Source organism: Oncorhynchus masou, unplaced genomic scaffold, assembly GCF_036934945.1.
Source record: "Oncorhynchus masou masou isolate Uvic2021 unplaced genomic scaffold, UVic_Omas_1.1 unplaced_scaffold_1231, whole genome shotgun sequence".
In the NCBI taxonomy this organism is placed as follows: domain Eukaryota; kingdom Metazoa; phylum Chordata; class Actinopteri; order Salmoniformes; family Salmonidae; genus Oncorhynchus; species Oncorhynchus masou.
The window spans coordinates 111,232-125,528 of NW_027002116.1; the positions used below are offsets into that span (position 1 = coordinate 111,232).

Consider the following 14,297-nt stretch of genomic DNA (forward strand, 5'->3'; position numbering starts at 1 on the left):
TGGTAACCAACTCCAGTGTATATGTGACCTTGTGTTGTAGGTTATTGTCCTGCTGAAAGGTGAATTCCTCTCCCAGTGTCTGGTGTAAAGCAGACTGAAACAGGTTTTCCTCTAGGATTTTGCCTACACTTAGCTCCATCCCATTTCTTTTCATCCTGAAAAATTGACCAGTATTTGCCGATGTCAAGCATACCCATAACATGATGCAGCCACTACCGTGCTTGACAATAAGGAGGCAGTTACTCAGTGATGTGTTGTTGGATTTTCCTCAAACATAAGGCTTTGCATTCAGGCCAAAAGGTGTCTTTGCCATGTTTGGATTTTCTATAGGCACTGTATATATTTATAAAATATTAAGCTTTATAGAACTATAATAAATCCTTGCCACCGTGCTTCTGCAACGCTTGCTGTTTGGGGTTTTAGGCTGGGTTTCTGTGTAAGCACTTTATAAATAAATTTGATTTGAAATCAATGTCAGAAATTGAAATGAATAATGCAACTAGTTTAACATATTTGGGCAGAGAGAGAAGGGGAGAGGCGGTGTTTCAGAGAAGGCGGGTGGCGCTCTTGTAATTGGAAAAGCTCCGCGATGTGACAAGACGCTTTGGCGAACACCGCAGAGATTGATTGCGTGAGAGGGATTTGAGTGGGTGCAACCGACCAAGAGAATCTTCCGGTTACTGTCTTTCAGGCACACGTACCTTCGCGGTAAATCGCACCACATCTTATCTTCGTTTAGGCTACTCTCTCTGCCCATTCGGCGTATTTCACTCGGATAACTTCTCTCTAAAGGAAAATATTGTTTATGGTTTTGACCGAAGATTTCAAGATGTCTCGCACCGACGAGGTTCACCGCATAACGGAGAATGTCTACAAGGTAAAGCTTCTACAACTCTAAAAAGTTTGATGCCGCAGGTTGACAGACGATATAGGCCAACTCATAATATAAGTTATGTCAATATTTTGGAATGTGTTTTTATTAGTGATTTAATGGCATTTTTGCCCTCCCCCATTCGTTGCGCATCTTGAACTGCGATTAGAATCTCTTCATTCGAAGAGAATTCCCGAGGGAGCGTTCGATGCTCTTTATTGAAGGTCTTCCCTGTTCAATTATATTGGCCTACTTTTCTGAATAAATGTACTTTTTAAAATTACGACCTACTTCCCTAATGACATTCTGTGAGTTATCATACGTATTTTACAGTCAATAGCGACGCGTAGCTTTCATTTTGTTGCCGTCCGTGGTGCATCAGGTAGGACTACATTTCTACAGTAAAATCAGCGCTCCTCGGCGCAGCCGCACAATGTAGGCTACACGCCACTGTTCAGACATGTCATACTGCGCTATGCCTCTACCATAATAACTAGATCATGTTTGTAATAGGTTCAGGCTCAGTATTATGTTGATGTGAGAGATAGTGAACATGTAATGGACAGGCTACATATGACACACACCTGGCACAGTCACATTTAATCAATAGATTCATTACACATTAACTTATTTCAATGTGTTTCATGTTGGCACCCGACTGTGTCCACTAGAACAGGGTGTGTGTGTGAGAGAGAAAGAGGGAGACATTCCTACACATTTGTGTTTGGTTGACAGGGCAGGAAGGAGGAGGAGGAGGAGGTAGGGCAGCTAGCAGGCTGTGTTGTAACAGGTACTTCAAACATTTGCCCTGGGGATTTCAACATCACAAAACCTGTTCAGTAAAAATAAGCCTGGGCTGGAGCCTCTGTGTTAGTTTCATATTGGGACGAGCTTCTTTCCAGATGTTCATATTCCATTGACGACCTAAGACAACAGCCTCCTAACTGATCCACTAGGACAGATAGACTGTGTATTACTACTAGCTAGTTCAGGCTTTCTCAGTCGGTCCTGGGGATTTGTATCTATTTATCTGTTATTTATAGAACTATATTAAATTCTAGTCACCGTGCTTCTACATCTGCAGTACTTGCTGTGTGGGGGTGTAAGCTGGGTTTCTGTATGCGCATGTTGTGGCATCTGCTGGTGTCAAAATGGCTTTATAAATACATTTTGATTTGAAATCAGTCAGAAATTCAAACGAATAATGTAACTAGTTTAAGAAAGAGAGAAGGGGGGGGGTTGTTTCAGAGAAGGCGGGTGTCCTGGGCCCCCCTGGGTGCATGTTTATTTTTCCCCCCAGCACTACACAGCTGATTCAAATAACCAACTCTTCATCAAGCTTTGAATATTTGAATCAGCTGTGTAGTGCTGGGGGGGGGAACAAAATGTTCACTGGGGTCAGGACCACCTTTAGGAAACCCTGAACTAGTTGACACCTGACGGCTGAGATTTCAGGTGGGACAGAACCTTCCTTTTACACTGCATAGCCTAGAGCCCGAGGCCTATAGGAAACGAAGTGGCTTACAGAATATGGAAGGGCCTTGGGGTTTGGACCTGAAACAAGGTATTTTGTTGTAGTGGGGGGTCTGCACATATAACCCTACAGAAATACCTGGACTAAAACACTCAGTTCAGTTGTAACCGTTTTAAAGTATGCTAAGGTTCTCAACTACCACATGTTGGCTGGCCATAGGGCTCAAGTTGACTTCCTTGCGCTTGGCAACAGGGCTTGAACCTTTTTAATGAAACGCTATGGGAAACACCTGGTGCATAGTTGTTGTGGAATGCTAACAAAACTCTCTGGTTATGAGGATACTAACAACTTCCTGTTACACATGGAATCACATCACTATGATTATACACACACAGCCTCCATGTTCACCTCTCAGCTTTTCAAGGTGGAGAGACCATGGCAATGTTAGTAGGGCCCACCATATGAAAAGGTTTGGCAAAAGAAACAAAATCTTTGTTCTTTTTGGTTATTGTTCAGTTTCTACCATCTGTTTCAAAATCCTTCAAACCGTTTTCTCCCTACTGAACACCACCCAAGCCCCAACATCCAACCAACTACCCATTTGCCCTGTTCACTGCAGTGCACCGACTTCCACACCCCCCCCCTTCTCTCAGCCTTCACCACGCACAGTTCTACTCTGAAAGAAGGACATGTCGGATCCCAGAATAGGGCTGAGGGGAGCTGAGGTCTCTGTTGCTCTTCTTTTGGGAATCTGTCAGACGTCAGAAAGGAGGCCAGATGACGAGAGGCTGGGAGGGAGATGCTTCTTTTAGAGACCCTGAAGGAGGGAGGGAGGGAGGCTGGGAGGGAGATGCTTCTTTTAGAGACCCTGAAGGAGGGAGGGAGGGAGGCTGGGAGGGAGATGCTTCTTTTAGAGACCCTGAAGGAGGGAGGGAGGGAGGCTGGGAGGGGAGATGCTTCTTTTAGAGACCCTGAAGGAGGGAGGGAGGGAGGGAGGCGGGGAAGTGTTTGTTCTCTGGATGGATACACACCTGATACTGTTTGAGTCTCTAAATGCACTTTGATGAATCATTAGTCCTCCAGTGTTGATAACGATGCCTCCTGGCCCTGTGTAGTAGTGGTGGCCCTGTGTAGTAGTAGTGGCCCTGTGTAGTAGTAGTAGTAGTGGCCCTGTGTAGTAGTAGTAGTAGTGGCCCTGTGTAGTAGTAGTAGTAGTAGTAGTAGTGGCCCTGTGTAGTAGTAGTGGCCCTGTGTAGTAGTAGTAGTGGTGGCCCTGTGTAGTAGTAGTGGTGGCCCTGTGTAGTAGTGGTGGCCCTGTGTAGTAGTAGTGGCCCTGTGTAGTAGTAGTGGCCCTGTGTAGTAGTAGTAGTAGTAGTAGTAGTGGCCCTGTGTAGTAGTAGTAGTAGTAGTAGTAGTAGTAGTAGTGGCCCTGTGTAGTAGTAGTAGTAGTGGCCCTGTGTAGTAGTAGTGGCCCTGTGTAGTAGTAGTAGTGGTGGCCCTGTGTAGTAGTAGTGGTGGCCCTGTGTAGTAGTAGTGGCCCTGTGTATTAGTAGTAGTAGTAGTAGTAGTAGTAGTAGTAGTGGCCCTGTGTAGTAGTAGTAGTGGCCCTGTGTAGTAGTAGTAGTAGTAGTAGTGGCCCTGTGTAGTAGTAGTAGTAGTGGCCCTGTGTTGTTGTAGTAGTAGTAGTAGTAGTAGTACTGGCCCTGTGTAGTAGTAGTAGTAGTGATACTGGCCCTGTGTTGTTGTTGTAGTAGTAGTAGTAGTGATGGCCCTGTGTAGTAGTAGTAGTAGTGGCCCTGTGTAGTAGTAGTGGCCCTGTGTAGTAGTAGTAGTGGCCCTGTGTAGTAGTAGTAGTAGTAGTAGTAGTGGCCCTGTGTAGTAGTAGTAGTAGTGGCCCTGTGTAGTAGTATTGGCCCTGTGTAGTAGTAGTAGTAGTAGTGTCCCTGTGTAGTAGTAGTAGTAGTGGCCCTGTGTAGTAGTAGTAGTAGTACTGGCCCTGTGAAGTAGTAGTAGTAGAGGCCCTGTGTAGTAGTAGTGGCCCTGTGTTGTTGTTGTTGTTGTAGTAGTAGTAGTAGTAGTGGCCCTGTGTAGTAGTAGTAGTGGCCCTGTGTTGTTGTAGTTGTAGTAGTAGTAGTTGTAGTAGTAGTGGCCCTGTGTTGTAGTAGTAGTGGCCCTGTGTAGTAGTAGTGGCCCTGTGTTGTAGTAGTAGTAGTAGTGGCCCTGTGTAGTAGTAGTGGCCCTGTGTAGTAGTAGTGGCCCTGTAGTAGTAGTAGTAGTAGTGGCCCTGTGTAGTAGTAGTAGTAGTAGTGGCCCTGTGTAGTAGTAGTAGTAGTAGTAGTAGTAGTGGCCCTGTGTAGTAGTAGTAGTAGTAGTAGTGGCCCTGTGTAGTAGTAGTAGTAGTGGCCCTGTGTAGTAGTAGTAGTAGTAGTGGCCCTGTGTAGTAGTAGTAGTAGTAGTGGCCCTGTGTAGTAGTAGTAGTACTGGCCCTGTGTAGTAGTAGTAGTAGTGGCCCTGTAGTAGTAGTGGCCCTGTGTAGTAGTAGTAGTAGTAGTGGCCCTGTGTAGTAGTAGTAGTAGTAGTGGCCCTGTAGTAGTAGTAGTGGCCCTGTGTGTAGTAGTAGTGGCCCTGTGTAGTAGTAGTAGTAGTAGTGGCCCTGTGTAGTAGTAGTGGCCCTGTGTAGTAGTAGTGGCCCTGTGTTGTTGTTGTAGTAGTAGTAGTAGTTGCCCTGTGTAGTAGTAGTAGTGGCCCTGTGTTGTTGTAGTAGTAGTAGTAGTTGTAGTAGTAGTGGCCCTGTGTTGTAGTAGTAGTAGTAGTGGCCCTGTGTAGTAGTAGTGGCCCTGTGTTGTAGTAGTAGTAGGAGTAGTAGTAGTAGTGGCCCTGTGTAGTAGTAGTGGCCCTGTGTAGTAGTAGTGGCCCTGTGTAGTAGTAGTAGTAGTAGTGGCCCTGTGTAGTAGTAGTAGTAGTAGTAGTGGCCCTGTGTAGTAGTAGTAGTAGTAGTAGTAGTAGTGGCCCTGTGTGTGTAGTAGTAGTAGTGTAGTAGTAGTAGTGGCCCTGTGTAGTAGTAGTAGTAGTGGCCCTGTGTTGTAGTAGTAGTAGTAGTAGTGGCCCTGTGTAGTAGTAGTAGTAGTAGTAGTAGTAGTAGTAGTAGTAGTGGCCCTGTGTAGTAGTAGTAGTAGTAGTAGTAGTAGTAGTAGTAGTGGCCCTGTGTAGTAGTAGTAGTAGTAGTAGTGGCCCTGTGTTGTAGTAGTAGTAGTTGTGGCCCTGTGTAGTAGTAGTGGCCCTGTGTTGTAGTAGTAGTAGTAGTAGTAGTACTGGACCTGTGTAGTAGTAGTAGTGGCCCTGTGTAGTAGTAGTAGTGGCCCTGTGTAGTAGTAGTAGTAGTGGCCCTGTGTAGTAGTAGTAGTGGCCCTGTGTAGTAGTAGTAGTAGTAGTAGTGGCCCTGTGTAGTAGTAGTAGTAGTAGTAGTGGCCCTGTGTAGTAGTAGTAGTAGTAGTAGTGGCCCTTGTGGTAGTAGTAGTAGTAGTAGTAGTAGTGGCCCTGTGTAGTGGCCCTGTGTAGTAGTGGTAGTAGTAGTAGTAGTAGTAGTAGTAGTAGTAGTGGCCCTGTGTAGTAGTTAGTAGTGGCCCTGTGTAGTAGTTAGTAGTGGCCCTGTGTTGTTGTAGTAGTAGTAGTAGTAGTGGCCCTGTGTAGTAGTAGTAGTGGCACAGTGTGTAGTAGTAGTAGTGGCCCTGTGTAGTAGTAGTAGTGGCCCAGTGTAGTAGTAGTAGTAGTAGTAGTGGTGGTGGTGGTAGTGTGTTGTGTAGTAGTAGTAGTGGCCCTGTGTAGTAGTAGTGGCCCTGTGTTGTAGTAGTAGTAGTAGTAGTAGTACTGGACCTGTGTAGTAGTAGTAGTAGTAGTACTGGCCCTGTGTAGTAGTAGTAGTAGTAGTAGTAGTAGTAGTGGCCCTGTGTAGTAGTAGTAGTGGCCCTGTGTAGTAGTAGTGGTAGTAAGTAGTAGTAGTAGTAGTAGTAGTAGTAGTGGCCCTGTGTAGTAGTAGTAGTAGTACTGGTTGTGTGTAGTAGTACTGGCCCTGTGTAGTAGTGGTAGTAGTGGCCCTGTGTAGTAGTACTGGTAGTGTAGTAGTAGTAGTAGTGGCCCTGTGTAGTAGTAGTAGTAGTACCCTGTGTAGTAGTAGTAGTAGTGGCCCTGTGTAGTAGTTGTAGTGGCCCTGTGTAGTAGTAGTAGTAGTGGCACAGTGTAGTAGTAGTAGTAGTAGTAGTGGCCAGTGTAGTAGTAGTAGTAGTAGTACTGGCACAGTGTAGTGTAGTAGTAGTAGTAGTAGTGTAGTACTGTGTAGTAGTAGTAGTAGTACTGGTCAGTGTAGTAGTGGTAGTAGTAGTAGTACTGGCCCTGTGTAGTAGTACTAGTGTAGTAGTAGTGGCCCTGTGTAGTAGTAGTAGTAGTAGTAGTAGTAGTACTGGCCTGTGTAGTAGTAGTAGTAGTGGCCCTGTGTAGTAGTAGTAGTAGTACTGGCCCTGTGTAGTAGTGTAGTGGCCCTGTGTAGTAGTGTGGCCCTGTGTAGTAGTAGTAGTAGTAGTAGTACTGGCCCTGTGTAGTAGTAGTAGTAGTAGTACTGGCCCTGTGTAGTAGTACTGGCCCTGTGTAGTAGTAGTAGTAGTAGTAGTAGTAGTAGTGGCCCTGTGTGTAGTAGTAGTAGTACTGGTAGTGTGTAGTAGTAGTAGTTGTAGTGGCCCTGTGTAGTAGTAGTAGTAGTAGTAGTAGTAGTACTGGCCCTGTGTAGTAGTAGTAGTAGTAGTAGTACTGGCCCTGTGTAGTAGTACTGGCCCTGTAGTAGTAGTACTGGCCCTGTGTAGTAGTACTGGCCCTGTGTAGTAGTAGTACTGGCCCTGTAGTAGTAGTAGTAGTAGTAGTAGTACTGGCCCTGTGTAGTAGTAGTAGTAGTGGCCCTGTGTAGTAGTAGTAGTGTAGCCCTGTGTAGTAGTAGTACTGGCACTGTGTAGTAGTAGTAGTAGTGTAGGCCCTGTGTAGTAGTAGTAGTAGTAGTAGTAGTGGCCCTGTGTAGTAGTAGTAGTAGTGCCCTGTAGTAGTAGTAGTAGTAGTAGTACTGGCCCTGTGTAGTAGTAGTAGTAGTACTAGTGTAGTAGTAGTACTGGCCCTGTGTAGTAGTAGTAGTGGCCCTGTGTAGTAGTAGTGGCCCTGTGTTGTAGTAGTAGTAGTAGTACTGGCCCTGTAGTAGTAGTAGTACTGGCACTAGTAGTGTAGTAGTAGTGGCACAGTGTAGTAGTAGTAGTACTGGCCAGTGTAGTAGTGTAGTAGTACTGGCCCTGTGTGGTAGTAGTACTGGCCCAGTGTAGTAGTAGTAGTAGTAGTAGTAGTACTGGCCCTGTGTAGTAGTAGCCCTGTGTAGTAGTACTGGCCCTGTGTAGTAGTAGTAGTACTGGCCCTGAGTGTAGTAGTAGTAGTAGTAGGCCCTGTGTAGTAGTAGTAGTACTGGCCCTGTGTAGTAGTAGTACTGGCCCTGTGTAGTAGTAGTAGTAGTAGTAGTACTGGCCCTGTAGTAGTAGTACTGGCCCTGTGTAGTAGTAGTAGTAGTAGTAGTAGTAGTACTGGCCCTGTGTAGTAGTAGTAGTAGTACTGGCCCTGTAGTAGTAGTACTGGTGTGTAGTAGTAGTGGCCCTGTGTAGTAGTAGTACTGGCCCTGTGTAGTAGTAGTAGTACTGGCCCTGTGTAGTAGTAGTAGTGGCCCTGTGTGTAGTGGTGTAGTAGTAGTAGTACTGGCCCTGTGTAGTAGTGTAGTAGTAGTAGTTCTGGCCCTGTGTAGTAGTAGTAGTAGTAGTACTGGCCCTGTGTAGTAGTAGTAGTAGTACTGGCCCTGTGTAGTAGTAGTAGTACTGGCCCTGTGTAGTAGTAGTAGTGGTAGTAGTAGTACTGGCCCTGTGTTGTAGTAGTTCTGGCCCTGTGTAGTAGTAGTAGTACTGGCCCTGTAGTAGTAGTAGTAGTAGTAGTGTAGTAGTAGTAGTAGTAGTAGTGGCCCTGTGTAGTAGTACTGGCCCTGTGTGTAGTAGTAGTACTGGTAGTAGTACTGGCCCTGTGTAGTAGTAGTAGTAGTAGTAGTGGCCCTGTAGTAGTAGTACTGGCCCTGTGTAGTAGTAGTACTGGCCCTGTGTAGTAGTAGTACTGGCCCTGTGTAGTAGTAGTAGTAGTACTGGCCCTGTGTAGTAGTAGTAGTACTGGCCCTAGTAGTAGTAGTAGTAGTAGTACTGGCCCTGTGTTGTAGTAGTAGTAGTACTGGCCCTGTGTAGTAGTAGTTGTAGTAGTACTGGCCCTGTGTAGTAGTAGTAGTAGTAGTAGTAGTAGTACTGGCCCTGTGTAGTAGTACTGGCCCTGTGTAGTTGTAGTAGTAGTAGTAGTACTGGTAGTAGTAGTAGTAGTACTGGCCCTGTGTAGTAGTAGTACTGGCCCTGTGTAGTAGTAGTAGTAGTAGTACTAGCCCTGTGTAGTAGTAGTACTGGCCCTGTGTAGTTGTAGTAGTTCTGGCCCTGTGTAGTTGTAGTAGTACTGGCCCTGTGTAGTTGTAGTAGTACTGGCCCTGTGTAGTAGTAGTTGTAGTAGTTCTGGCCCTGTGTAGTAGTAGTTGTAGTAGTTCTGGCCCTGTGTAGAATTAGTAGTTCTGGCCCTGTGTAGTTGTAGTAGTTCTGGCCCTGTGTAGTTGTAGTAGTTCTGGCCCTGTGTAGTTGTAGTAGTTCTGGCCCTGTGTAGTTGTAGTAGTACTGGCCCTGTGTGTGTAGTAGTACTGGCCTTGTGTAGTAGTACTGGCCCTGTGTAGTAGTAGTTGTAGTAGTACTGGCCCTGTGTAGTTGTAGTAGTACTGGCCTTGTGTAGTAGTACTGGCCCTGTGTAGTAGTAGTAGTACTGGCCCTGTGTAGTAGTAGTACTGGCCCAGTGTGTAGTAGTAGTTGTAGTAGTACTGGCCCTGTGTAGTAGTTGTAGTGGCCCTGTGTAGTGGTAGTAGTACTGGCCTTGTGTAGTAGTACTGGCCCTGGCCTTGTGTAGTAGTACTGGCCCTGTGTAGTAGTAGTTGTAGTAGTACTGGCCCTGTGTAGTAGTAGTAGTAGTAGTAGTAGTAGTAGTAGTAGTAGTGGCCCTGTGTAGTAGTAGTAGTAGTAGTAGTAGTAGTAGTGGCCCTGTGTAGTAGTAGTAGTAGTAGTAGTAGTAGTAGTAGTACTGGCCCTGTGTGTAGTAGTAGTAGTAGTACTGGCCCTTTGTAGTAGTGCTGGCCCTGTGTAGTAGTGCTGGCCCTGTGTAGTAGTAGTAGTAGTAGTAGTACTGGCCCTGTGTAGTAGTACTGGCCCAGTGTAGTAGTAGTAGTAGTAGTAGTAGTAGTAGTAGTGGCCCTGTGTAGTAGTACTGGCTCTGTGTAGTAGTACTGGCCCTAGTAGTAGTAGTAGTAGTACTGGCCCTGTGTAGTAGTACTGGCCCAGTGTAGTAGTAGTAGTAGTAGTGGCCCTGTGTAGTAGTAGTAGTAGTAGTAGTAGTACTGGCCCTGTGTAGTAGTAGTAGTAGTAGTAGTAGTAGTAGTAGTAGTACTGGCCCTGTGTAGTAGTAGTAGTAGTAGTAGTAGTAGTAGTACTGGCCCTGTGTAGTACAAAGATGCATACAAAGCTCTCCCTTGCCCTCCATTTGGCAAATCTGACCATCATTCTATCCTCCTGATTCCTGCTTACAAGCAAAAACTAAAGTACCAGTGACTCGCTCAATATTGAAGTGATCAGATGACGCGGATGCTTCACTACAGGACTGTTTTGCTAGCACAGACTGGAATATGTTCCGGGATTCATCCAATGTCATTGAGGAATACACCTCCTCAGTCATTGGCTTCATCAATAAGTGCATTGATGACGTTGTCCCCACAGTGACTGTACATACATATCCCAACCACAAACCCTTGATTACAGGAAACCTCTGCATCAATCTAAAGGCTAAAGCTACTGCTTTCAAGGAGTGGGAGACTAATCCGGACGCTTATAAGAAATCCTGCTACGCCCTCAGACAAACCGTCAAACAAGCAAATTATCAGTTTGAATCCTACTACACCGGCTCTGATGCTCGTCGGATGTGGCAGGGCTTGAAAACTATTACGGACTACAAAGGGAAACCCAGACGCGAGCTGCCCAGTGAAGTGAGCCTACCAGACGAGCTAAATGCCTTTTATGCTCGCTTCGAGGCAAGCAACACTGAATCATGCACGAGAGCACCAGCTGTTTTGAATGACTGTGTGATAATGCTCTCGTTAGCCGATGTGATGTGAACAAAACCTTTAAACAGGTCAAAATTCACAAAGCCGCGGGCCCAGACAGATGCGCGGACCAACTGTCGAGTGTCTTCACTGACATTTTCAACCTCACCCTGACCGAGTCTGTAATACCTACATGTTTCAAGCAGACCACCATAGTCCCTGTGCCCAAGGAATAAAAGGTAACCTGTCTAAATTATTACCGCCCCGTTGCACTCACATCGGTAGCAATGAAGTGCTTTGAAAGGCTGTTGATTTGAGCCATGATCAGCATCCTCCTGGATACCCTAGACCCACTCCTACCCGCATACCACCCCAACAGATCCACAGATGACGCAATCTCAATCGCACTCCACACGGCCCTTTCTCACATGGACAAAAGGAACACCTATGTGAGAATGCTGTTCATTGACTACAGCTCAGCTTTCAACACCATAGTGCCCTCAAAGCTCATCACTAAGCTAAAGACTCTGGGACTAAACACCTCCCTCTGCAACTGAATCCTGGACTTCCTGACGGGCTGCCCCCAGGTGGTAAGAGTAGGCAACAACACTTCTGCCACGCTGATCCTTAACACTGGGGCCCCTCAGGGGTGTGTACTTAGTCCCCTCCTGTATTCCCTGTTCACCCACGACTGCGTGGCAGAACACGACTCCAACACCATCATTAAGTTTGCTGAAGACACAACAGTGACCTTATCACCGACAATGAGACAGCCTATAGGGAGGAGGTCAGAGACCTGGCAGTGTGATGCCAGGACAACAACCTCTCCCTCAATGTGAGCAAGACAACGGAGCTGATTGTGGACTAGAGGAAAAGGTGGGCCAAACAGGCCCCCATTGACAGGGCTGTATTGGAGCGGGTCGAGAGTTTCAAGTTCCTTGGTGTCCACATCACAAACAAACTATTATGGTCCAAACATACCAAGACAGTTGTGAAGAGGGCACGACAAAACCTATTCCCCCTCAGGAGACTGAAAAGTTTTGGCATGGGTCCCCAAATCCTCAAAAGGTTCTTCAGCTGCACCATCGAGAGCATCCTGACTCGTTGCATCACCGCCTGGTATGGCAACTGCTCGGCATCTGACCGTAAGGCGCTACAGAGGGTAGTATGAACGGCCCAGTACATCACTGGGGCCAAGCTTCCTGCCATCCAGGACCTGTATAATAGGCAGTGTCAGAGGAAAGCCCATAAAAATGTCAGTCTCCAGTCACCCTGCCTGCTCTAGACTGTTTTCTCTGCTACCGCACGGCAAGCGGTACCAGAGTGCCAAGTCTAGGACTAAAAGGATCCTCAACAGCTGCTTACCCCCAGCCATTAGACTGCTGGACAGTTCATAAAAATCGCCACTGGACAATTTAAATTGACGCCCCCCTTCCCTTTTGTACACTGCTGCTACTCGCTGTTTGTTTGTTACCTATGCAGCGCCACTTCGCCCCCACCTACATTTACATATGACCTCAACAAGCCTGTACCCCTGCACACTGACTCAGTACCGGTGCCCCTGTATATAGCCTTGTTATTTGTATTCTTACTGTGTTAGTTTTTATTATTACTTTTTATTCTAGCCGACTTGGTAAATATTTTCTTCTTCTTGAACTGCACTGTTGGTTAAGGGCTTGTAAGTAAGGAATTCACGGTAAAGTCTACACTTGTATTCGGCGCATGTGACAAAGTTTGATTTGGTGGGCTCTGCTATGGGTGACTGTGGCGGTGTCACCGGACTGGCCGTGTTCGTGTCACCGACTGGCCCTGTCATCTGACTTGATGACTGGCCGTGGCCAGTTTCCTGTCTCCTACTAGTCTGGGGTTTCCCCAAGCCTCATTGGTTGTTAGCAGGACTGGGGATTGATTGTGATATGGTTTAGGAGACATTTGAATCCTGCTGGGTCATTTCACTACAGAATGCATTAGTGCGGTTTGTGCACGCGTGCCTAAACAGCCGGCGGCTGCACCGGGTGGAGGAGATGCCAACACGCTGCTGTGACTCACATGACACCACTGTGTGTGTCAGAGTACAGGGCAGGGTTTGTAAGCACAGCAGTGTGTGTGTGTGGGTTGAATCTCATTGTGGCACTGTTTGTTCAGTAAAGGGGCACTCCTTGGTTTGAGTCCCTACATGAGTACAGGGCAGGGTTTGTAAAGCACAGCTGTGAGGGGTGGTGGAATCTCACGCTCTTCCTCAGGGATGTGGCCCACGGACCCCCTTTTATAGTGGATAGATCTCCCAAAACATAATACAGTGGGGGAAAAAAGTATTTAGTCAGCCACCAATTGTGCAAGTTCTCCCACTTAAAAAGATGAGAGGCCTGTAATTTTCATCATAGGTACACTTCAACTATGACAGACAAAATGAGAAGCAGAAAATCACATTTTAGGATTTTTAATGAATTTATTTGCAAATTATGGTGGAAAATAAGTATTTGGTCAATAACAAAAGTTTATCTCAATACTTTGTTATATACCCTTTGTTGGCAATGACAAAGGTCAAACGTTTTCTGTAAGTCTTCACAAGGTTTTCACACACTGTTGCTGGTATTTTGGCCCATTCCTCCATGCAGATCTCCTCTAGAGCAGTGATGTTTTGGGGCTGTTGCTGGGCAACACGGACTTTCAACTCCCTCCAAAGATTTTGTATGGGCTTGAGATCTGGAGACTGGCTAGGCCACTCCAGGACCTTGAAATGCTTCTTACGAAGCCACTCCTTCATTGCCCAGGCGGTGTGTTTGGGATCATTGTCATGCTGAAAGACCCAGCCACGTTTCATCTTCAATGCCCTTGCGGATGGAAGGAGGTTTTCACTCAAAATCTCACAATACATGGCCCCATTCTTTCCTTTACACCGACTGGCCGTGGCGGTGTCACCGGACTGGTCCCCCGTGTGGTTCTGGGATTTTTGCTCACCGTTCTTGTTATCATTTTGACCCCACGGGGTGAGATCTTGCGGGAGCCCCAGATCGAGGGAGATTATCAGTGGTCTTGTATGTCTTCCACTTCCTAATAATTGCTCCCACAGTTGATTTCTTCAAACCAAGCTGCTTACCTACTGCAGATTCAGTCTTCTCAGCCTGGTGCATGTCTACAATTTTGTTTCTGGTGTCCTTTGACAGCTCGTTGGTCTTGGCCATAGTGGAGTTTGGAGTGTGACTGTTTGAGGTTGCGGACAGGTGTCTTTTTATACTGATAACAAGTTCAAACGGGTGCCATTAATACAGGTAACGAGTGGAGGACAGAGGAGCCTCTTAAAGAAGAAGTTACAGGTCTGTGAGAGCCAGAAATCTTGCTTGTTTGTAGGTCACCAAATGCTTATTTTCCACCATAATTTGCAAATAAATTCATAAAAAATCCTACAATGTGATTTTCTGGATTTTCTTCTCATTTTGTCTGTCATAGTTGAAGTGTACCTATGATGAAAATTACAGGCCTCTCTCCTCTTTTTAAGTGGGAGAACTTGCACAATTGGTGGCTGACTAAATACTTTTTTGCCCCACTGTAAAACAAACTTTTATTTGTATTTACTCAGTCGGTTTCTAAACTTACTGTTGAGGTCAAAATAAAATGCTTATGTCACGAACAGTCACTCAATGAGCCATGTCAGGTAACATGTTTTGGATTGGTAAGTTAGTATAGCCAGCTTTCTAAAATTGTAGTAATTATGA

General features: G+C 46.0%; 1 long non-coding RNA gene across 1 annotated transcript in view; it reads left to right on the forward strand.

Moving 5' to 3' along the window:
* The first annotated feature begins 541 nt into the window (after positions 1–541).
* LOC135529998 (uncharacterized) overlaps positions 542–14,297 on the forward strand; it is a 61,669-nt gene continuing 47,913 nt past the window's right edge. The window contains exon 1 of the long non-coding RNA XR_010453783.1: positions 542–877. This is a non-coding gene — a long non-coding RNA (uncharacterized LOC135529998). The remainder of the gene's footprint in view (positions 878–14,297) is intronic.